The sequence below is a fragment of the Mus musculus genome, chromosome 15, assembly GCF_000001635.26.
Source record: "Mus musculus strain C57BL/6J chromosome 15, GRCm38.p6 C57BL/6J".
Taxonomy (NCBI): Eukaryota; Metazoa; Chordata; class Mammalia; order Rodentia; family Muridae; genus Mus; species Mus musculus.
In genome coordinates this window covers 96,133,849-96,159,962 of record NC_000081.6, presented here as the reverse complement: position 1 = coordinate 96,159,962, position 26,114 = coordinate 96,133,849, and the positions used below count along the sequence as shown (strand labels likewise).

The 26,114-nt window shown below is 42.5% G+C and overlaps 1 protein-coding gene across 1 annotated transcript in view; it reads left to right on the top strand.

Annotated features, from left to right (window-relative positions):
- Window positions 1–25,146, top strand: part of Gm38469 (predicted gene, 38469) — a 152,582-nt gene extending 127,436 nt beyond the window's left edge. Inside the window, exons 2-3 of the mRNA XM_011245785.3 lie at window positions 23,035–23,154; window positions 24,435–25,146. The gene's annotated coding sequence lies outside the window, so the exon portion shown is untranslated. The remainder of the gene's footprint in view (window positions 1–23,034; window positions 23,155–24,434) is intronic.
- Window positions 25,147–26,114: the final 968 nt, after the last annotated feature.

Below are 26,114 nucleotides of genomic sequence, written 5' to 3'. Positions count from 1 at the left end.
TGCTCAAGGACTCAACAGTTTGTGGGGAGGATGGCCGTGCTCTTTGCTCTCTCATCTGCTTCACCCGTGCCTCAGAGTTAGATTAGCCAAGAACTCAAGGCAGTTTGAGAAGAACACCAATCAGACCTCAGCTCTCCAGCATTCCCCTGATGGAGGAGAAAACTGTCAGACTGGTCACTTCTATTACTTCCTTCAGTCTGACATGGTTGTGAGTCAGGGTAGTTAAAGGAGGGAAAATATGTCTCAAGGATAACCGGGGAAAGACGCAGGTGAGCTGCAGAACACCTGGCTGCAGTGTCAGGCTGGGCAGGCTCTCTGTGTGCACACACCTCTAAGTAGGGCCAGTGAGAATTATGCAAATAGGCCTCTGGCTTCCTTTCCATGACACTGGAGAAGACAAGGCTGGTGTCCAGGTGGATCTGTGTATGACTTTAAAAAAAAAATTGATAACCAAGTCTCTCTCTGAAGTAAGAAGTACCTTGCAATTGGATAACCAGATAACCTAGCAGGAAGCAGAGTATTAATTGTTTAATATTTTAATTAATTAATTAATTTGTGTGTGTGTGTGTGTGTGTGTGTGTGTTTGTGAGACTTTATGTGTACCACCTGCATGCAACAGCCTGCAAAGGCCATAGGGTGTTGGATCCCTGGAACTGGAGTTACAGGAGGTTGAGGAAATAGAAACCAAACCCCACTCATTTACAGTAGTACTAAGCATGCAGTCACGGAGCTATCACTTTAACCCCGGTAGCTGAATTGTAAGTATTTAACTATATATATGAATTCCTTCTCCAGGTAAAATTCTGAAATAATAGCATTATATCCCTTTGAACAGCTTCCTACTTCCTCATCCTATTTTCTTTCCTGGCCCAGAGGAGCTTCCTCTACAAAGTAATAGAACATATTTGAATCTAGGCCGGTGGTTCCCATCCTGTGGAATGTATCTGATGTTTACGTTGTGATTCATAACAGTAGCAACATTGCAGGCATGCAGTAGCAACAAAGGTAATTTTGTGTGGTGAGGGGCCACCATAACATGAGTAGCTGTATTAAAGGGTTGCAGCATTAGGAAGGTTGAGAACCATTAATGTAGACTAAAGGTATCATACTCCCGTGGGCGTATTTACAGTTTCATAGGAATGACACACTCTGGATAAAGTGTTCAGGAAATTTTTCTGCCACCAAGTTCCCCATATCTGGAATGCTTTTTATATAAATATACATCTAATGCTCTTTAGCTTCAACAATGTACTCTATAGTCGATTTATACAAATGTTTATTAACCACACCCTTATTAAATACAAATAATAAAAACTTGTTATTTGTTCAATAGGTATCTGTTGACTCTATGAATAAGTGCATTTCCCTAGCTTGCCAGCAGTGTGTGTGTGTGTGTGTGTGTGTGTGTGTGTGTGTGTGTGTGTGGCCTCTTTAGGAGTGGTTACCACATGACATATGCAGTCGAAACTGACTGTATGTGCTTTGTCGTAGACGATTTGTTCACATGATGCTGGTAATAACAAACCAGTAGATGCTCCCTGTATAAAAGATGCTATGTGAGCACCTCTCCTCCATTCCCTCATCTGTGATAATATTATCTTCATTTTACTAATGAGGGAATTAAGGCTTAATGAGCTTCTGTAACGTGCCCGAGCCTCACTTCTACTAAAGGGTGGAATTTGCTTTAAACCTACACCCAGGGCCGTAATGACTCTGCCCTCCAGCAGTACCTGACGTTTACAATTTAGAGAGAGAAAATTGGAGGGAGGCCCCTCGGTGCCCTCTGCTTCTATTTTTGACTCTTTATTTGTACAGTGTTAAAAAATCTGACTCAGAGAGTGGGGGTTGCAGCATGGGGATGGGAAGCAATATGGAAGACCAGGTGTGAAAGTTAAATGTAGGCACGGGTATGGAATAAAGGTGACAAGCCTATCGAATTTGGGATAGACCACCTCAATTCATAAAAATCCCTGCACGTTTGTGAGTAGATATGATCCATAATGTTCATGTTTGTGAGTAGATATGATACATAATGTTTATGTTTGTGAGTAGATATGATACCTATTGTTCATGTTTGTGAGTAGATATGATATATATTTGTGAGTAGATATGATACATAATGTTTATGTCTGTGAGTAGATATGTTACATGTAGTTTTTGCTACCCCAGTTTAAGCTCCAGGAGGACCTCGCCACCAGCCCCTACCCAGGTTCCTTCAGATCCGTGGATGAAACACACACACACACACACACACACACACACACACACACACACACCAGTTAATCTTAAAATGCCTTTGCTAACTCAATGACTGTGCACTCTTAAACCTCCCCTGCTACCCACGTATAATCGGATAGAGTGGCCATTGGCCACTCCAATCAAAAACTCACATGGCTGATTGGCTTTATCTCCTGCAGCTACTGCCTCCTTCCTTTTCCCCAGTTCTCCCAATTCCCTGTGTCAGTCCTCCTATGCAACTCTTAAGTGTCCCGCCCCATCCTCATCCATTGACTGCTGGTATATTTATTGATGGATCAAGAACCAATTGGGGAACAGGACCTTAGCATTGGAACCACCCCCTACATATGATACATAATGTTTATGTCTCTGAGTAGATACGATGCATAATGTTTATGTTGCTGTACTTTGAAAGGCATTGGTGGAGAAGCAGTCAGTGTTTTGATGAATGGCATGATGGTTTGAATGAGAAATGCCTCCATAGGCTCAGGCATTTGTCTGCCTGATCCAGAAGTAGAACTCTCAGCTACCCCTCCAGCACCACGTCTGCCTGCACACCACCAAGCTTCCTGGATGATGGTAATGGACTAAACCTCTGAACTGTAAACCTGCCCCAATTAAATATTTCCCTTTATAAAAGTTGCCATGATCATGGTGTCTCTTCACAGCAATAGCAGCCTTAACTAAAACACTGGATTAGATAATTTAAGCCTTTTCTTATATGAGTTTTTAAATGATCCCTCTATTATCAGCAGCAGAATTTGAGGATCTTCCCTGTGGACTGTTGTGCCTCTTCCCTCACCATCTTCTCCAGCTCGGGGTCCTTTGGTGTCCAGATTGTTGCTGTGCTCTGGGATGCTGCCGCCTGCCCCTGTGTTTGAGCATCTTCCTCTTAGCCCCTCAGGTCTGAAGCAATATTCATTCTCCAAATTCCACGCTCTCTCTTACTCAGCCCTTCACCCCAGCAGAGTTGGGTTTTATGTTACCCTGTAGTGGTAATCTTAATATAAATGTATGTGGTAAATTAGTACACCAGCTGTTTCTCTTTATCCTATCCTGTTACTCAATAACGGCACAGAGAGACCAAAATTTATTTTCAACTTAAAGCCCAATAACTATGCCTTATAATTCTATTCTAAACCTCTAAGTTATTCTGTCTATCTCCCAGCCAAAATCCTTGAGAGACTTGCATTTTAGTATTGGTCCAACTCTCTGAGTTCAAATGTGTTTCCCACGATGTCTCCTCACCCTCATGGTTGAATCTGCCTTATTCTTCTCTCTCTCTCCCCCTCCCCTAGCTGGTGGAAGTTTAACTCTAATCTCTCTTCTGCCCAGCCTTTGGCTGATTGACTTTTATTGACAAGGCAGAGAACAAATGGTAAGCATTGTTCACACACGCTTGAGACAGGAGATTCTCGATATAAGCATTACAATGCTGTGTCCAGATTGAAATAAGCTATGAGAGCAAAGAAATCAGCATTTGAATAATCCAAGGATAAATTTACACAACGTACAATAACACGATTGCCTACATTATCCCTTCACAAACCTTATTATGACTTACATTTTACAAAGACTTTCCTTACAAAAGCCATATATCTCTCCCCCCCCCCCCGCCCCCCACCAAGTAGCAAACTATCTATGTGGGCAGGAGCCATCAAATCATTTTGATTAATCCTAGCGACAACTGTGTCACCATGGACACTCAGAAGTAATCAGTTTAATAAATACATACTATAGTTCAAATTTTCTTCCAGTGTTCAGAACAAGATAGGTTCTAACTTTCAAGAAGAGAATAGCTTAGCACCCTTGCTGCTGTTGCCCCTAATGGTTTCTTATTGGTATTTTGGTATTATAAGTTTACCTTATCCGGTGATCATAAATTGTGTGGGTGATTGGAGCAGTAAAGATATGAGCCACTAGATAGGAGAGGCTAACTGATTAGTTAGTAAATAATAACTGATTAGGAGAGAGAGACGAGGAAGCTTGATGTTTAGATGGCAGCGTATCCACAGCCTCACCAGCACCTGCTCTTGCTAGTTCTTTCGGTGTGCTCTAATGTAATCCAACAGTGTGCTCTACGGCGTATAAGCAGATTCACTCTTTGGCTTATTGTTTGCTTCTTTCACTTCTTCCTTTGTTGCTGAGAAGTTCCAACGCAAAAGCAATGGCAACCTTCATGAGAATTCTTCTTGCCTTACCTTGTCTTGCCTTGCCTTTCCCTTTCTTCCTTTCTTCCTTTCTTCCTTTCTTCCTTTCTTCCTTTCTTCCTTTCTTCCTTTCTTCCTTTCTTCCTTCCTTCCTTCCTTCCTTCCTTCCTTCCTTCCTTCCTTCCTTCCTGTCTGTCTTTTTTCCTTTTCTTTTCTTCTTTTTTGTTGTTGTCATTTGAAGTAATGACTTGCTAAGCAGCCATTACAGGCGGGGCTGGTGAGATGGCTCAGTGGTTAAGAGCACCAACCGCTCTTCTGAAGGTCCTGAGTTCAAATCCCAGCAACCACATGGTGGCTCACAACCATCTGACACCCTCTTCTGGGGTGTCTGAAGACAGCTACAGTGTAATTAGATATAATAATAAATCTCTGGGCTGGAGAGCAAGCAGAGGTCCTGAATTCAATTTCCAGCATGATGGCTCACAACCATCTGTACAGCTACAGTGTACTCATATACATTAAATAAATAAATAAATAAATAAATAAATCTTAAAAAAAAAGTAGCCATTACAGGGCTTTTGAACTAGCCATCTTTCTGCCTCCCTCAACTCAATGGAGGCAATCCTGCAGGCATGCACCACCCTGTGTGCCCTTGTTTTAACAGGAGTGTTTCCACTAGCTATTGATGTTGGCTGTGTGAACATTTCTAAAGATCATATTTAGAAGTATTCTTCTAATTCTGAATGATGTTTAATTATAGTACCAATGGGAAATATATGAAAAGGCCTTTGTTGTTGTTGTTGTTGATTCTGTGAGGCTGATCTATCTGCACATATCAAATTTGCTATAGAGCCTGACAATTCCCTTACATCTGTCTTGTTTCCTGTTGGGTCTGTCTATGAACATCTTATCTTCCTCCTGAGCTTCCTCCTGGACTAAGGTTGCAGAGATGAAAAAATGGACATGCTAGGTGGTCCATAATGTTGGATCATTCTAGAAGAGTGATGGCTGAATATATACCTGTTATTATTTACTGTTATTCCACAGCTCTGTCTATGAGTTAGTTATCTAATTTATACTTTCAGATATACTGCACACAGCTACCATTTAAGGAGGACATTAGGGGACAGCCCTAGCAAGTTTGTTTATATGACCGATCCCCTTTAATACTTTTAATATTATACAAGATGGGTACTATTATTTTCCACCCCATTTTACAGATGATAAAATTGAGTCTAAAGGGAGTTTATTTACATTGAATAACATAGCAGTGGTTTGGGCCATGGCAGTCAACTTAGGGTCCTGTGCTGTTACTACCTTCCACATGACCAATAAACCACATTTAAATCTACTGGAAACTAATTACATTGATTGCAAGGCTCCACAGGAAGAAGTCAGTAGATTGGAACCAAGTTCAAAATGAAATGACAATAAATATTCATAACTGTATGTGAGAGGGTTTGGCTGTCTTAAAGCGTCTTACCAAGTGAATGACACCTCTTAATGAGAGGCTTTTGTGACAATTTCTCCTTTATTTCAGCTTTTCTAACAGATGCTTGCTCTAAAAAGCCCCATGTTGCTAGGAAGCTAATTATTATCAGAACCTTCTTAAAGATGAGTGTGTATAATGTTTTAAGTTTATAGCTGCCCTGAGAAGGTTATCTGGCCTTTCTAAAATAATATTGTTTTCCCGAGTGATGGTAATCAGGCCACATTTGTCTGTTATCATTTATACTCACTACTAGCACGTTATCAAGATGAAGCCAGGGTGCTTACGTTTCCATTAGAGTGCCGAGGTCTTCAGAAACATTTAGAAAATGACTACCTACAACTGGAAACTGAAAACAACCCAGTCATTACCCAGACGTAAACTCCAGAGGGACAGAGTGATCTCACACGGAGTGCTACTTAAAACAGTGATAAAATTCCAGTCAGCACAATGAATGATGAAATCTACTGAAATGTAGGAAAGTCACAAAACAAAGACCTTTACCATTTCAAAATTAATAATTAATTAATTACACTGACAATTGAATTAATATCTGGGTTTATGGTTTTAAGGAACTGGTTGTGGAGATTTTCACAGGTGTTCACTAAACCTTGAGGGGGAACATTTCACATTAAACTTAGGTTTAAGCCAGCTCAGATCAATGCTTGGTTGTTACCAGGCTGTTGCCAAGACTACAGGTTACTCTTCACAAACTGACAGCAAGGTCCCTGTGGTTTGAATAAAAGTATCTCCCATAGGCCCACAGGGAGTGGCACTATTAGAAGGTGTGGCCTTTTTGGAGTAGGCGTGGAGAAAGTGGGTAACTGGGCTTTGAGGTCTCAGATGCTCAACCCAGGCCCAGTGGCTCAGTCTTCATTCTGTCTGATGGTCTGGATGTAGAACTCTCAGCTACCTCCCCAGCCATATGTCTGCCTGTATACTGCCACGCTTCCTGCCATGATGACAATGGACTAAACCTCTAAACTGTAAGCCAGCCCCAATGAAATGCTTTCCTTTATAAGAGTTGCCATGGTCATGGCGTCTCTTCACAGCAATGGAAGCCCTAACTAAGACAGCCCCACTCCTAAAGACAACACCTACACAACTCATTGAAGATAGAGAAGTTGAGCTGGTACCTATGTAGAGAGCCTCCACCCCTACATTCTAGCACCAATGGTACAGGAAAGGATTCTGCATGCTATCAAAGGGACATTAGTACCAAGCCACACACACCTTTGATCCCTAAAGGTGTTCTGTCTGCAAGACATGCCAGGACAGTGGTGGCAGAAACTTTGTGGGAATTACCAACCAACTTCTGATTTGACTTAAGGCCCACTACACTAGATAGAACCTATACTGACACTGCTTGAGTGATCAAGAACTGGTGATTTGAATAGTTCACGGAGTGGCACTATTTGGAGGCGTGGCCTTGTTGGAGTGGGCGTGGCCTTGTTGGAGTGGGTGTGGCCTCATTGGTGTAGGCGTGGCCTTGTTGGAGGAAGTGTGTCCCTATGGACATGGGCTTTAAGACCATCCTTCTAACCATGTGGGAACCAGTCTTCTCCTAGCAGCCTTCAGATGAAGATATAGAACTCTCAGCTCCTCCTGCACCATGCCTGCCTGGATGCTGCCCTATTCCTGCCTTGATGACAATGGACTGAACCTCTGAACCTGTAAGCCAGCACCAATTAAATGCCCTTATAAGAGATGTCTTGGTCATGGTGTTTATTCACAGCTGGAAAACCTTAACTAAGGCAGAGACCTAGGATAAAACCAAATAAAACGGTTATAAAAGAGAATATAGCAATAAAATGACTTCTAATAACATACTGCTATACTTGTAGATCAGTTCCACCACCATCAGAGAAGCTTCCTCTTGTACAAGGAAGTGGAGTGACAGTGGGTGGTACCACTTCCCAGTGAAAGGAAGGTTAGGAGGAGAGGGATGGAACACTTTTGAGGATTCATCTAGAAGTCTATGGACCACTCCCTTGTACCCCTCTGCTACGCATGATCTTAGAAGTGGCTAGTGTATACAGATGGACTAAAGGTGGGATGCAGTTTCCTTGATGGGGTGGCCTTTCCCATGATGCATCTGTGTTTTAGTTACCCATGCTCCTGTAAGTAGCCCGCCATCCATGCTCCTGGAAGTGAGACCAACAAATGCAGTGGCTCACCAAGCTAGACTTGAGAGGAACTGTTTCTTTGGTGTGTTGTTGGTGCTCTTTGTGAGGCAAATGGACATGTATTCCTATTCCCCCCAAAATTTGTGACACATTTCTGGTAAAGCTGCCTGAATCTAGGTTGCCTTTTAAAAGTATGTATTTAAAATTTAAGGGCAAACTCAAAGTACACAAGTACTGTTAAGAGAATTCAGTTTAGTGAAATTAACTCAGTTCCTGAAGCTAGATTAAAGAGTCTCAATTCACCAGTGCCTCCAGCTCCCTAGTTAATCCTATTAGTTGGAAATGAAATGCCCTTGACACAAAGTAGTTCTCTGAATGTTAGTAAACACAGTGTGTAGCACAAAATAAAAAGTAACCAGTACATAAGACCTTAAACCCTTAAACAAAAACCCTCTATTAAACACAACAGAAAAGGATCCACAGTGCATCCAGACAGTGGAGTTGGCAGCCACAGACTTTAAACAGGATAACGAGAACTATTAAGAACTATTTGATATGGTACAATAAAAAACTTAAAAGCTAAGCTTTCAATGAATATATTACATCATGGATATAGATACAGATAGGATTGGAAGGTAGGTCTGAAGAGAACATCTGGAGTTATGTTTGAGGAAAATAAGAGCTAATACACTTAGATTGTACAATTAGAAAATGTATTATATATACATAATTATACACACACACACACACACACACACACACATATATGTATATATGATTAGCGAGCTAGTAGAGATCATGTCTTAGTGAGGGTTTCTGTTGCTGTGATAAAACACCATGACCCCAAAAAAAAAAAAAAAAAAAAAAAACCAAGAAAAAACAAAAAGCAAAAACAAAAGCAACAACAACAACAAAACAAACAAAAAACCCCAACAACAACAACAACAAAACCCTTAGGGAAGAAAGGGTTTATAGGTTTATTTCATCTTAGAACTTGTGGTCCACCACCTAAGAAACTTAGGGCAGGGACTCAAGGCAGGAATCTCGAGGTAGGAGCTGATGCAGAGGCCATGGAGGAATGCTCCTTAATGTCTTGGTCCTCACAACTTGCTCAGCCTGCTTTCTTAGACCAGTCATGACACCTACCAACTCAGGGACAGTGCCACCCACAATGGTCTGGGCTCTCCCACATTAGTAACTGGTTGAGAAAATGTAGCACAGGCTTGCCCACAGGCTTATCCACAGGCTTGCCCACAGGCTACTCTGGTGGAAACATTTCTCAGTTGAGTCCCCTCTCTTCCAGTGACTCTATCTTGTGCCAACTTGACAAAACCCTAGCTAGGACTATGGACCAAAAATAATATTTGAAGACAAAATGGCTGGTGAGTTTACAAAACCGTTGACATAAGCCAGGCCACAGATTCTGAGAACTGGAGCCAGGGACAGAGGAGATAAGAGGATGAGAATCAAACCCTGGCTCCCTCCCACACATTTGCAATGGTGACAGTCCTAATTACGGGTCCAGCTGTGGCTGCTACTTACAGATCTCCACCTCTTTTGTGATTTGGAATTTGGGTTGTATTATCATCTTTGAATTTTATAGGTGAACATCCTTGCTCTTATTAAAAGAAAGTAACTTTTTTCTTTTTGTAGTAGCAATGGGCAGAGCCAGGTTCCCGGTTGTTTGAAGATCAGGGAGCAGGTCCAGCCCTGGAGGAGAATGCTTACCCTCAGTAGCTTACAGTACAGATCCTGTTTGGTTTTAACTTACAGAACTGGCAGGTTCGGGGAATGCATCCTGGCTGTAGCAAAGCGGCTGACAGGGGTCTGAGTATTATTGAAGCCTAGGTTTTAAGAAGATCTAGGAGATAAAAAATCAGATGTTGGTTCACAGTGGGACAATGGTAGGTATCTCAGGATCTGCTCACTGCTAATTATTAGTAGGTGGAAAGCTTAGATGCATTCAGCTGCTACAACTGCCAGCTTTAGGTGGGTGAAGGGCTTGTGGTCCAAGCATGCCAATCTGAGTTCAGTTTCCAGAGACTACATAAGGTAGGAAGGAGAGAAACAACTCTGTAAAATTCACACTCACACAATACACTCATATACTCATACACATACATACACACACACACTCACATGCACTTACACAATACACACTCATGCACATTCACATACTTATTCACACACACATACACACATTCACATACTTTCACATACACACACTGACACACTGACACATACACTCACATGCACACACACTCACATGGTCTCACACACACACTGACACACTGACACACTCACATGCACACACACTCACATACTCTCACATACACACACTCACACACTGACACACTCACATGCACACACACTCACATACTCTCACGTACACACACTGACACACTGACACACTCACATGCACACACACACACATACTCTCATGTACACACACTCACACACTGACACACTCACATGCACACACACTCACATACTCTCATGTACACACACTCACACACTGACACACTCACATGCACACACACTCACATACTCTCACATACACACACTCACACACTGACACATACACTCACATGCACACACACTCACATGGTCTCACACACACACTGACACACTGACACACTCACATGCACACACACTCACATACTCTCATGTACACACACTCACACACTGACACACTCACATGCACACACACTCACATACTCTCACATACACACACTCACACACTGACACACTCACATGCACACACACTCACATACTCTCACATACACACACTCACACACTGACACACTCACATGCACACACACTCACATACTCTCATGTACACACACTCACACACTGACACACTCACATGCACACACACTCACACACTGACACACTCACGTACACACACACACACACACTTCTACTCATTTCACTTTCAGATGCCATTACAGACATTAATGTATTGTGTGGTAAGATGAGATTTCAAGTGACCATGATGACGTGTGACAGTGGACTGAAATAAAAACACTGAACAAGTCCAAGTAAATGCAAAGGAAACATTACTTTAACGTATATCAAAATCAGCTGTAAGGGCGAGAGAGTTGACGCAATGCTTCAGAGCAGTCGCTACTCTCAAAGAGAACCTAGGTTCAATTCTCTGCCCCCACATGGTAGCTAACACCATCTGCAGCTCCTGTCCCAGGGGATCCGCTGTTCTCATGGCCTCTGTGGGCACTGGACACACATGGTACAGCCACACATTGCAGGCAAAACATGCAGACACATGCAATTAAATTAAATTAAGTCAAACTCAGCTGTACATTATGGTGGAGAGTCAGTTGAATGTAAGTTTATATGAAGAAAGAAAGGCCTAGGGATTTTAGTTGAAAGTAATGAGGCCATGATTAAGCTACGTGGTTTGTCCCCCAAATATCCTCAACCAAACAAAAGAAGGAGAAAGAAGATTAAAAAAAAAGAAAGAAAGAAAGAAAGAAAGAAAGAAAGACCTCATGTTCTTAGGTAGGACTAAGAAAATGTGTTCCTTGTCTTCATGGGAGATATATTTGCAGGAGGTATATAGTTTTATGTTATAAGGGAGAAACATTGCGCAGACTATCAGAATCACAAACATCATCGCTCTTGATAAATACTCGTGTAGTGGCTTAGTGAATTAAGTGCCAAAGTGGAAGATGATTGTAGCCGTTGTCATTCTGCAAGGACTTGGAATTCATCAGAGGTGGGGATGGCAGAATGATCTTTGCCCTCCTGACATCAGAGAAGAATTTCCCTCATTATTTAGAGGCCTCCGGTCGTGTGTGTGTGTGTGTGTGTAGAGGGGGTGTATGATTAATTGACCTATCATTTTCATGCCCAGGGAATTATTCTTGCCAGGCGATCAGGGAGCACAGGTGTGGATCTGAAGTGAGGCATGCCTTGGCACATCGTGAACTCATCTGCCTTCGCTTATTTCTGCAAGCCTGACAACGCTCTAAGTAGTAAGAGTTAAATAGAAACCTCTTTGTTCCCCTCATTATGCATTTTGTGGGGCAGCAGGCACCATATTAGTGATTGACAAGTTGAAGAGCAAGCTTTCCTACTTCTGTGGACCTGGCCAACAGTTTGCTTTTCTCAGAGGACACTTTAACAATCACCATTAATAATGGAGCTGGGATCTTTTACTCAAGATGTTATGTCTCAGCTCTATGGCCTGTATGTGACCAATAACACTGCTTTCCAGAGACAAGATCAGTTAAGATGTCTAACATTTAAAGTGAGACGTCAGGTAATTCTGATGGGTAGGAAATATGTATGTGTGCACATGCCAGCTCTACTTAAAGTCATTGATCGATACAGCTCTCAACATGAAAGAACTTTAGAGACAATCTTCCACATTGCTCCGTTAAAAGAAAAGCAATTTGTACACGGCCAAAGGGATTCATCATCAGCCTCAGCCTATAGTTTTTTTTTTTTTTTTTCCATTTTTAGAGTGTATAGGAACGGGCACTGCTCATTTTGATTTTCTTTTTCCATTTATGACAACACTTACTTTATTTTAATATTAATTTTGACATTATAATGCAAAGGGGTAGGCTTCATGGTGGCGTCTCATTCATACACACCATTATATTTTGTTCTAAAATCTCCACTGCCCTTGTTCTCGTCCCCTCTTGCATCCCCTGTTGTTGGTCCTCTTCCTCCCTCTAAACAGTCCCTCCTCTGATTTCATGACCCATGTGTCCTATTGCCTTCTCCCTGTCCCCTCTCAATAACTCTCTTTTCTCATGGTCCCCAGTCTAACTTTTGTACATGTATGAATTTAAGTGCAGAGAGAAATTAAAAATAAGAGAAAACATGCAGTGTTTGTCTTTCTGATGCTGGCTTATCTCTTCCAACATAATTATTCCCTGATCCATTTATCTCCCTGAAAAATGCTACAATTTCATTTTCTATACAGCTGAATGAAATTCCATTGTATATAAGTACCACAAAGTTTTTTATCTATTCATCTGTCCATAAATATCTAGGCTGGTTCCTACTTCCTGGTTCCTAGGCTTGTTATCCTAGTTATTGTGAATTAAGTATTAACAAACATGGTCACCCAAGTGTCTGTGTTAGAGATCTTCAGAGGTAGCCCAGAAATTGTACACTTGGGTGATATGCTATGTGTATTTTATTTCTTTGAGAAAACTTCATATTAATTTTCATAGTGGCTATACCAGTTTATATTTCTGTCAGCAGTGAATAGTTTCCTCTTTACCCACAATTCCCTCATTCTCCAGCAGTTTATTTTCATGATGACAGCTATTCTGACTGGGGAGAGATAGAATCTCAATATGATTTTAATTTGCATTTTCCTGATAGCTAAGAATGCTGAATGTGTTTTTAAATATTCGCTGCTTTATCTATACTTCTTCTTGAGGCCTGTCTACTAAGTTTGTTCAACAACATATTGATTGGTGGCTCTTAATATTTAATTTCTGCAGTTCTTTATCCTAGATAATAAACTCTAGACATTTTGCAATTAACATTCTAGATCTCAATCCCTTGTCTGGTATGAAGTTGGCAAAGATCCTTCCCCCATAGTCTAAGTTGAGGTTTCTATTGCTGTGAAGAGACGCCATGACTAGGGCAACTCTTATAAAGGATAGCATTTAATTGAGGCTGGCTTACAGTTCAGAGGCTTAGTCTATTATCATCATAGAAGGAAACATGGCAGCATGCAGGAACACATAGTGCTGGAGAGGTAGCTGTGACTTCTACATCTGGATCTGTAGACAGCAGGGATAAAATGAGACACTGGGCCTGGCTTGAGTATCTGAGATGTTAATGTCAGCTCCCAGTCACATACTTTCTCCACCTCGGCTACATCCAATCCAACAAGGCCACACCCACTGCCCCTAGACCACACCCACTCCAACAAAGCCACACCTACTCCAACAAGGCCACACCCCCTAGTAGTCCCATTTGCTATCAGCCCAGGGGGGCTATTTTTACTCCACCCATTCTGAAGGGGTCTCTTCACTCCGATGATTTTCCCTCTGCTGTGCAGAAGCTTTCCTTATTTCATTTAATCTGTCAGTTCCTTGGAATTATTTCCTGAGCTATGGGAATCTTTTCAGGAAGCCCATTCCTCTGCCTGGATCTAGAAGTGTTTTTACCTCTTTTCTTCTAGAAGCTTCAAAGCTTCAGGTCCCACATGAAGGTCTATTGACATATTTGACATCACTTCCTGCCTCAGCGATTGGCTGTCAGATCTTTATTATAACTAAGCGTCAAAACGTTCCACCCCTGCCTTGGGGTTGGTTTGTTCTTGTTTGTCTGAGATTTTGAGGCACATCATCAGGTTATTTGTTTGACGTCACTCTGATTTTCTTATTTTCTTTTTGTCCTTCCTTTCTTTTCTTTTTTTTTTTTTTTGTGATTTTCTTCCATTACCTAGGTTAGAAAGACTCACATAAGAAATACAGAGGTGGCTCAGTGGTTAAGAGCACTGACTACTCTTCCAGAGGTCCTGAGTTCAATTCCCAGTAACCACATGGTGGCTCACAACCATCTGTAACGGGGTCCAATACACTGTTCTGGTGTGTGTCTGAAAACAGCTACAGTGTACTCATATAAATAAAATAAATAAATCTTAAAAAAAAAGAAATACAGATGAAGCACCAGTACCAGCTCATATACCACACATATACCACAGCACATATATCAAACATATACCACAGCACATATATCACACCTACAGAGCACATATACCACACATATACCACAGCACATATATCACACATATACCACAGCACATATATCACACCTACAGAGCACATATACCACACATATACCACAGCACATATACCACACCTACAGAGCACAGGGCACCTCAGCTATTGGGTACCGGAACACAAACACCAGTAACTCCTCACATGGGTATATCCTCCATCAGGACCTGTCACAGGATACTGTCCTACTCACCCACCCCTCTTTCTTCCTGCTTAAGTCCAAGACTGAAAAGCCACAGAAGAAGTTACGTGACCCACAGTATCAGTCTCCCAGACTGGGGCTACTTATAAGCAAAACCAAAAATAATGCTTAGAAATGTCAGACTCTCTTTAGAGAACTGAGATATTGTTAGAGACCCTGCAGAATGCTGGGAAAACAGGGTAACATCATGTGGTTGTGACATGTCACTCAGGACCAGGTCACCCCATCAAGGGGTCACCCCAAGGCAGCCAGTCACTCTGTGTTGTAGCAGACTTTCTTCTCAGTTTCTTCAAAGTCTCTGCTTGCTTTTTGTTTTCCTTCACATTTTTTTTTCTTGGTTCTTTCTTTGCTTGGCTTCAGAAATCCACTGAAGGTTAGTTCTTCAACCTGCATCTTAAAAGTGAAGAATAAAAGTGAAGATGCACAGATGAATGCTTTTTTTTTTTTTGCTTTTTTGCTTTTTTATGGAGTGTTCATTGGGCTACCAGTTTTCAAGCTTCTTGAAACAGAAAAATCACTGGACCAAGTCAGATACATTTTCAGCAGGGCAGCCTCTGTTGTCTGCTCTGGGTGTAGGTGCAGTCCTCTGGGAATGCACGTATGTGGTGGTCCCTGAGATGAAGTTGCCAGGCCTCTGCCATCCTTGTTGAGCCTGTGATTCAAATCTCACAGGCAGAAGTGTGCTATGGAACATGCAGGGAATACCTTGCCCACCTAAACTTGCCTGAAGCCTCCAGGGACTGATTCTTTAACACTAAGAACTCTTGCTGTACATTTTCCTCTTAGATCTGTCTTAGCTCTGTCCCAAGATGCTGGTAAATCAGGCTTTCCTTTTTATTTCTATTAGGAAGTTTAAACTTCCTCCCTGACTGCTCCCGCAGACAGCGGTCATGGTTGTGTGGTTTCTCTTGTTCTTGACCCATAGCTTCACTTTAGTAAATCTGATAAGACAGAATAAATGATCTGAGTTCTCTTTTCGTTTGTTAAGACTCACTTTCTGGCCTAGAATATGATCGATTTTACAGACGGTTCTACAGATTGCTTGGAAAGATGTGCATTTTGTTGCTATTGGCTGGCTTATTCTTTACGTTATTTGGTAAGTCTGATGATCTATGGTGTAGTTCCATTTGAAACTTTTTGTTGTTGTAGTTGTTAAGTTTTAGTTGGATGATCTACCTAAGATATGATAAGAATGAAGCATTGAAATTACAATTATCAAACAGGATTTATCTGGCTTTTTATATTCATTAAATGCTTGTTATATGAAATTGGGGCTCCCAGCATCTGGTATCTATATATTTTTAATTGTATCTTTTGACTAGTTGTCCCTTTTTTCTTCATCTGTGGTTGCCTTCTTTGTTTCTTCTGACTATTTTGTTTAAAATATACTTTGTCAGATACTAGAAAAGCTCTATCAGCTTGTTTTGGGCTCCTATTCATTTCTACATTGTTTTATATTCTCTGACTCTCAGTTTACTGGCAGCTTACCCAGTGAAACACAGGTCTTGGAGAGAACAGGTGGGTGGATTTAGGTTTTTAATCTAGTCGGCGCTTCTGGATTTTTGTTTTTTGTTTTTTTTGTTTGTTTTGTTTTGTTTTTTGTAAATTGAGGTCATGTACATTTTAGGGTATTTTTGAGATACATTTGCTAATTCCTGTTATTTTGTTGGTTGGATTTTTATTTTTCTTCCTCTTTTCTCTTTCACCCTTCCATGGCTGGTGGAAATTCTGCCCTATTCGCTCTTTTGAGAACAAATGGTAAACATTGCTTATACAAACTCAAGACGGGAGATTCTTGACATAAACATTATAATGTCATGTCCAGATTGAAACAAGATCTGAGGGCAGAGAAACTAACATTTGAATAACACAAGGATAATCTTGACACCATGCACAAAGACAATATACCTACAAGATTTTTCTTTTAAAAAATAAGGCAGTCAATAATTAGAAGCCTCACCCTTGCTGACTGGCGTTCATGGTGCTAGGATGCACTCTGCTAGGATGCACTCTTCGTGCTACCAGACAAGAAAGGTCTGCATCAGCATCACCCAGCTACAAACCCTGAAACCTACAGCCGCGATCTGCCTGTGAGGAACACTAGTGCACTACCGTCAAACATTACGGAAGTGACCAACCACTTTCTGGTTGGATTTAAGGCCCACTCCATGAGATGGAACCTGAACTTGACACTGCTAGAGTATCCAAGAACAACCCAACACCAGATAGGTCTTGGACTTTGGAGAAAACTGAACACTATTGTTGTGCTAAAGCAACGAGATGGCTCCTAACAACATACCTCTATATTCATGTCAGAGAGGCTTGCAGCAGACAGACATCACCACAGACACCCTGTGCTAAATGGCTCCCAGAGGCTCATAAATTTGAATGCTTGGTTACCCGGGAGTGGCACTATTGCAAAGGACTAATGAGCCTGGCCTTGGTGTGGAAGGATGCCACTGGAGCAAAGGAAGGGGCTTTGAGGTTTCAGAAAGCCCATTCTAAGCCCAGAGGCTCTCCCTTCCTGCTGCCTGTGGATCTGGATTTAGAACTCTCCGATGCTTCTCCAGCACCATGTCTACCTGTTGCCAGGCTTCCTACCATGATGATGGCTGATGACGGCCTAAGACTATAAAGCTGAATTTCCTTCGTAAGAGTTTCTTTGGTCATGGTTTCTCTTCATAGCAATAGGACAATAGACTAAGACATACCTATGATTGAACAATGTGCAGAGAATGAGGGACTTTGGAATACTCAGTCCTGAAAGGGGCAGCTTAGTCAAACCCTTCCCTCCATGCTCAGGGTCTGTGTAGAAGAGGAGACAGAGAGACTGCAAGAGCCAGAGGTGACGGATGACTCCAAGCAAAGATGCACATATGAACTCGCAGAGACTGGCAGCGTGCACAAAACCTTCACTGGTTCAAGACATACATGGTTCCAGCAGTGAGTAGGGAAAGTAGACATGGAGTCCCACCCTTAACCAAGAAGTTATTAGCAACTGATGACTGAGAGATCAGATCTTGGGTTCAGACTCCTTAGAGAACCTGACCTAAGGTGGTAACTCACGAGCCGGCACCTAACACCACTTTCTAGGTTATTCCCCAACAAACCTGCACATCCAGGTTACAAGCCGCCCTTGGCACTTCACTTCCTAACAACCGCCAATCAGGTAGAAAGCAGAAGTTTATGGTTTGTCTCCGAGCACCAGCCAATTATGTTAAAGGGCAACAAAATTCCATAATGCCCCCCCCACATCAGATGTGTGCCAGTATAGAAACCCCCTCCATTGCTCATTTCCTATAAAACCTTGTCCCACTGAGAGCTCAAGGTTTCACCCTCCTGTTCTGCAGACTACATCAAAGATGGCAGAGTGACCCAAGCTCAAGCTTGTAATAAAGACCCTACTGTCAGAATCGGCTCCTTGGTGGTCTTTTGGGCACAACAATAACCCCCGGCAAAGGGGAAATCAGTTGTGGTGGCTATTCTTGCTTGTCAACTTGACTACATCTGGAATTAATTAAGACCCAAGCAGCCGGGTACACCTGTGAGGGATTTTTCTTAATTAAATCATTTGAAGTGGGGAGATCCACCCTAAATCCTGGTCTTTTGAGGCAAGAAGATCCACCTTAAATCTGGGCCACACCGTATGTAAAGAACAGCAGCCTATGTAAAGAACACGGAAGAAGAAAGCTCGTATTCTTTGCTTGTTTGCCTTTGCTGTGGCTGACTGGTCTGTTCTCTCACTGGCATTAGACCATAGTTCTTCAGCATTCTGAAGTCAGTATGCCAAAGACCGGCTGAGATAGCCAGCCTTGCAGACTGAACAACTGCTGGATTTTGGACTTTCTATTAGTAGACTACTGTAGTTGGACTACCTGATCCATAGATGGTAACACTCGAATCAGTCTCATATATGTGTGTGTGTGTGTATATGTATATGTATATGTGTGTGTATATACACACACACATACACATATACATATACATATACATACACATACACATACACATACACATACACACACACACACACACACATACACATACACATACACATACACACACACATACACACATACACACACACACACACACACACATACACACACACACACATACACACACACACACACACACACACACACATACACATACATTACCAGTTCTGTTCCTCTGGAAAACCTTGATTAATCTATCAGCTTTCTCCAATAGACTCTCTCTCTCTCTGGGCATATCAATCACCCTCCAGGACAGACCCCATGCCTCAGCGTGGTTGACCAACACAATCTGAACTCAAGGATCTTTTTGTGGACTTTTAGGTTCATTTTGCTGTGCTTTGCTTTGCTTTGCAATTTTTTTTGTCTTATAGTTTTTTTTGCTTGTTTGTTTTGATTTTCATCTTTGTGTCTTTGTGGATTATTTTTTTTGGTGTATTTCTTAATTTTTATTTTTTGAAAGAGAGAGAGAAAGAACATAAAGTTAGGTGGGAAGTTGACCTGGGGAGGAATTTGGAGGAGTTGGGGGACAGGAAACGATCAAAAAGCATGAAAAAGAATTAATGAAACGTTAAGACCACCAAAATACTACTAAAAGTATAATAGAATAGAAATGGGGAATGAAATGGTAGTCAAAAAGGAATAAAATAAATAGAAGAAGAACTAAAAGGAAGTGAAGATTGCCCTATCATGAAAAATGAACTAATCGGATCAATGCACCAAGAGATAAAAACTTATAATTTTAAAACTAGGAAAAGCTAAGCACATTTGTAACACACATTTGTAACACACATTTGTAACACACATTTGTAACACACAGCAGAGGGAGAAGATGAAGAAGCACAGGGGGTGGAGGGGGGAAATGAAGATTGAACGTTGGGGGCAGTTGTTTCTGGGTCTTGGAATACTGGAGACCGACAGCCATAGGCACTGGGGATGATGGCTGTCAGGTGACCTGTCTGACTGCTGCCTCTTCTGTGGTTGGCCCTGGTGTCGAGTGTATTGGACAAGTGTCTGTCGTCACCCTGAACTGTCCTCTCTTTGGGAATCTCCCTGTATTTGGGTAACAAGTTCCTCATCTTTGCAATCTGTGGCCTGGGCAGCTTCTCTCTGACTCTCAGGATCGTTCCACAGACAGAGAGAGAGATAGAGCCGGGCTCTTTCCTGTGTGCACACATGGGGAAACATCGAGTGGAAATCACAACACAGAGCTCTGATGCAGGCAGAGGAGCTGTATTTGTACGGTCAGGATGTGATACGTATTAATCTCCCTGTGGAAAAGATGAGGCAGAGGATGTCAAGGACTCAGTGTGAAGGACACTTCTAACAGCACACGCTCTACAGCAGTGAGCGGCAGGTAGGTTGCTGTAGAGGTTGGTCCGCACACTGACCTCAGGCCCAGGGTTATCCAGATTATTTTCAATTGATGAGATACGCCAGCCACTGAACACAGGACCATCTTTCCTTGCCTACTTTGCTGCCTGAGCTGAGTCTCCAGGCAGCCCCATCCTTTGAATGGTCAGCCTGTGGTCCTCTGACTCCCCACAGCTTCCTCCTGGGACAGCTCTCACCCTGTAGCTGTGGCTTTTTTAAGTTCTGGCTTGTTTACTTGTGTTAGTCCCTGTTCCCTGGATGCCTGTAAGGTTTTGAAAAATAGGTTCCCTTTCAACATGGTGGCTGGCTGCTGCCTTCTGAGTCCTCTTGAGTCCTCTGGATTGATCTGTTTCTCATTGCTGAACTGTCCTCTGAGAAAATATCACCGTCTTACCGAAACCTGTATCTGGAGTTGAGCCTTGTGCAGGCTTTGGCTTGTTCAGGGGGTAGGGCTGCTCATCTGTTTGTGCCAGAGCCTGTCTGGCTTGCCTTAGAGAGAACATCTTGGAGCATCTTTTTGTCTCCCCTTTTTGGGTATCCCCACCGTTGTGGATTTCTGAAGAGCCCTTTTTCTTCCTGTCTTTGGAGTAGCTTCCATGTTTCTTTTGTTCTGAGTCACATGGAGAGAGGAAGCATCAAATCTAATGTAGAAGTATGTTTATTTTCGGTCGAAACCTCTTGTCGGTCTTATAAGAATCAGGACCTGGAAGCAGTAATTGTTTTTTTTTAAACGTAAATCCTACCCTAAAAGAGGTTTGGAGACTCGTAAACCTGGAGGTTTTATGGGGCGTCTGAAAACAGAGCTACGTGAAGCAGTCAGATACGACTGAGATGTGTTTCTTCCACGTGTCAGCGGAGCTGTGAAAGGCATCTAAAAATATAGTCACACGCCTTAGAGGGAAGCAGTTCCGAACAGGGTTGACATCCAGGCTTAAAAGTTTTGTTTGGAGGCTGGAGGGATGGCTCAGTGGTTAGGGGCACTCCTTGCTCTCTCAGAGGGTGTGGGTTCCATTCCCAGCACCCACAGCCTGTAACTCCAGGCTCCAGAGACTCTGGCGCCCCCTCTTCTGGCTTCTATGAACACTTCACATTTGGGGTGCAGAGCCATTCCTGCAGGCAAAACAACCATACAGGTTAAAAATACTTGAGAAATATTTAAGAGTTTAAATTTAAAAGACTATTTTAAGAATATTTAGGATTTCAATTATTTAAGAAATTAAAAATTTAAAGTCATTTAAGAAGAGGCTTTGTTTAGAATTTATAACAATAAAATAAAGGTGCTCATATCGTCTGAGAATAGTAACAGCACCACTTCTTTTCCTCCTCAAACTCACTCTCAGGTTCAGCAAGTTCACCAGATTGGAAAGGATTAAATACACCAAGAAAGCATCAAGTTGCAAGAAAAAAAGGGTGGGAGTGGGGAATCTAATTTATAGTGTGTGCCTGGGACTAATGTTGGGGGTAATAACATCTCCCATTTTGTCCTCTCTTGAGATTCTGTAACACACAGATGGCGCCTTAGAAATCCCTTTTCCTGTTTGTGGATCTCTGTCTCCCATAGTAACATACAACTTGAGGATTTTGTTCATTTTTCATTTGCAGTTATTTGCTTCTTTCTAAGATGAAAGGGTTCGGTGTTGTTTTTTTTTTTTTTTCTTTTTTTCTTTTTTTGAAAGCTGGCTTATATGCTTTAACTCCAAATTTCTGTTATTCTTTAAAGTGACCCTTTAGAAGGTTCCGGAAGTATTTGGGCATGCGTGTTTTCAGGCACGCTCGAGCGCCTCACATAGCAGCTATGCTTAGAACGAGAACCTTGCTGTGGTCATGGTATCTCAACGTGAGCAGAGTCCCAGGCTTTGGGGCCTCCACAGGGGTTGCGGTGCTCTGGTTTGATGTTGATATTTGCACTGCGAACACGCCCACCGGTGTAAACACCACCGATGACATCATCTGAAGGGACCAGAGGAGTGTCCGGAGCGCGCTCCTTCCTCCGGATCTACTAACAACTTAAAAACAAACCACGAGAAGTCATCTGGAAAAGAGTAATAATAGTTTACACTAGAAACCAGGGCAGTGGTAGAGACAGATGCTTCTCAGAGTGAACCCGAAGCTGGTGTCTAATGTTTCTTGACTATGATCAAGAGATTGTCTTTGATTGTAACGGAAAGAGTTGGTTTTGGTTTTGTTTGGTTTTTATATGAAAATACCAGATCCTGTCTTGGGGATAGGAAACTGAACATTCTCTGGGATGTAAGAAGTTCAGAGAGACCTCAGGGAAGCCTGGCCTTCCAGGTCAGCAGTGTGCTCTGTGGAGATGCTCACCGCCCCCCACCCCCACGTTCTCGCCTCTCCCCAACTCTTTCTCTGAAAAATTCCATAGTACTCACCATTTCCTATGATAAATACAATCAATGTTTGTGTAGGATTATCTCCAGGCAATATGGATCATGATATACATCAAAGAAATAACGTTTGAGTATACATTTGGGGTTCATCCCCCAAATATATCATTAGACATTATGCTAATAACCCCAAATCTAAATAAAAAAATCTAAATCCGAAACACTTCTATCTCAAGCATCTCAGATAAAGGGATTTTGTTTGTTTGTTTGTTTGTTCTGTTTTGTTTTAACCTGAATGCTCTGCCTGCACATTTTAATACTAGCTTACAATTATTTCTCTTTCAGTATTTTCTTTATCCCTGTTTGCACGGAGCAGCCTGACTCCCTGCATTTTCCGACCAGGAATTCTTGCCAGGTCAGTAGGTGTGGGAAGGGCCAGGATGGCAGACTGGAAGCTACTTGAAGGTAGGCTGTTCCTCTTATTCTGTAGCTCTTTTAGAGATCATGCTGGTTGATAGATACTGATAAGAGAGAAAGGATGCTTTGGAGGGAAGAGAAGAAAGAGGAAGGGAGGGAGGGAGGGAAGGAGGGAGGAAGGAAAAAAGGAAGAAGGAAGGAAGGAGTGAAAGCCAGGAAGAGTGTGGGTCTCCAGGATGAAGAGGAAGAAAGAAACACCATTCTGAATGTGTCACCTTCACATACCATTAAGTACAAAACCAGTCGTTGAGAGGCATCACATAAAATGTCACAGGATGAAAAGCAAGTAGAGAATTGCAACAATGTTACAATAAAAAGGAAGGGGGGGGGGCTAGGGGAGGGCTGGTGAGATGGTTCAGTGGGTAAGAGCACTGACTGCCCTTCCAAAGGTCCTGAGTTCAAATCCCAGAAACCACATGGTGGCTCACAACCACCCATAATGAGATCTGATGCCCTCTTCTGGTGCATCTGAAGTCAGCTACAGTGTACTTACGTATAATAATAAATAAATCTTTAGGTCAGAGCGAGCAGAGGTCCTAAATTCAATTCCCAACAACCAGGCGAAGACCCACAACTATCTGTACAGCTACAGTGTGTATTCACATACATAAAATAAATAAATAAATAAATCTAAAAAAAAAAAAAAAGGGACAACAGAAGTCTACTTTCTTTTCCTAGAGGACATCATCAAAAGTGGCAGCCAGTTTCCACCACAGAGCCCTCAGGGCAAGCCAGAGACACCAGCCTGTTGTAGGTGAAGCACAGGTCTGAACTAGGTCTGATGGAATGGTTACCCCAGACGTAACCACCTGGCTTCCTTATCCACCTGGTGCAGCTGGCTGACTCATTCTCCTCTCTCGAGAAAGTGACCTAGTGAAGATAGCCGAGAAGCACTAGACGAAATTATCTGTGTGTGGGTGGGGGAAGGGTGGTGAGGTGGGCGAGGGGTAGGAGGGGGAGGGAAGGGGTGAGAGGGCGGGGGAGGGGTGAGAAGGCAGCTGGAGGGGGGTGTCAGAGGGGTGGGGGAGGCAGTAGGCTGGAGAGGTCTGTAGGAAGGGTGGTCAGTCCAGCCCCTGCAACTGAGCTGACCTAGCAAACAGTTTGAAACCCACAGAGCAGGTAGGGACAGGGAAAGAAAGCCGGTTTTGAGAAAACCCTAGGTGAGCGCAGCCCTGGGAGAATCTGATAAGGACTAGGAACTTCGAGCTGGGTAAGAACGGGAAAGAATGTCCAAGGACCTGTTGAAATCTACGCGCTCTTGTATTTAGCTGTATACCCTTAACCGGGTTTGAAAAAATGGGGATGACCTTTCTGCGGGGACAGCACACACATGGAGCAAGACAGCTGCCGGGCAGACACGTGAAGGAATGTTCAGACACACACATGCTCCAAAAGAGATGTTCCTGGGAACAATGAGATGCTTGTTTCAACTGAAATTAACTGAGAGAGGAAAGAGGGTGCCCAGCACCCGCTCCGGGTGTGTTGAAAGAAGCGCTGGTGTGGAGCTGGAGGGCAGGCAAACAGCCTGCTGTGTGAAGCCTTGCATCCGTCAACAAATTTATTCATTCCCTTTGGCCCATGCTGTTCCAAGCACCTCACTTGAAGAAGTAGCTGGAGATGTAAATAATTGTGAGCGCTAAAAAGAGGTTTATAGTCTGTTGTCCTTCACTGTGTTTAATACGTCAAATGTCTGACGGTAGTGGCCAAGTGAATGGCCACTTGCTGCTGCAGTTGTCATCTGCAGCCATTGCAACTTAAAAATCGACAGAGCTTATAAACTGCAAATACTGATATAACCGTGTTTAGCAACATAAACATTTGTATCAATTATGTGGAAAAATGCAAAAAAAAGGGTTGAAGGTAATGTGTCAATATGTAACAGTTGTGCGTGCTTGGGTTATAGACATTTTTCTTTAAAAAAAAACTTTTTCTTAGTAATCGTTTTAAGTTTTCCAAATAAATTAAAAATATATAAATGAATGCTCTTGAAGGTTTTATTTTATTTTATTTGTGTGTATGTGTGTGTTTTAAATTACTGGCGTTGTTCATCAACTTCAGAGTCACCAGAGAAATCAGACGTAATAAACTTTTTACTTTATTTATTTAGTTAGCATATGATGGGCGCATGTGTAGGGTGTTCATGGAAGTCAGAGGCAATCTTGTGGAATCAGTGCTCTCCTACCACGTGTCTCCCAGGGACAGAATCCGGCCCTCGGGCTTGGTGGTGAGCTCTTTATCTCCTGAATCATCCAGGAGGGCCCTGATAGAATGAGTTTTGTAGCTACAATATTTTAAAGTTCGAATTTGTTATAAATAACAAATAAGTAAATAACGCGTGCTAGGAAGAATAATGGCCTGTCTGAGAAGCTCGTGCCTCAGTCCCCAGCGCTTGTCACGATGCTAAGTCTCCCAGCAAAGCGAAGATGTTTCAGATGGAATTGGCGTTCCTAGCTGGGTTTTTAGGTGCCAGGACAACAAAGATCCTGTTATATTTGGATGTACCATGCCCCTCTTTTGATAGATTAGTTATGACTAACACTTGGCCTGCAGCTGGTCATGCTGGTTTGGAAAGTGTGAATTGCTGGGACATGGCGACTCCACTGGCTTGCAAAGGTCACCAAGGGTCAGCCTGGATGGATATCTGGTTCCCGTCAGGGTCTCTGCTTACTGATTGGTGCTTTGTGAGAAGCCACGAATAAAGATAGAACCACCGCAGGCTGGCCTACTATAGCTGTTGGAGGATTGCATACTCTAAGCTCTACACAAACAAGCCCCTCCTCCCTCAGGATAATAAACACGGGTCCTTATAAGTGGAAGATGAAACCTACCGAGAAAACCAGAGAGATTCAGTGGGGTGAAAAGAGTGTGATCCAATATGGTTGGCTATGAAGACTGAGAATACATCCAGAAGCCAAGGACCGTGAGTGCCTGTGGATGATAAGACCGCC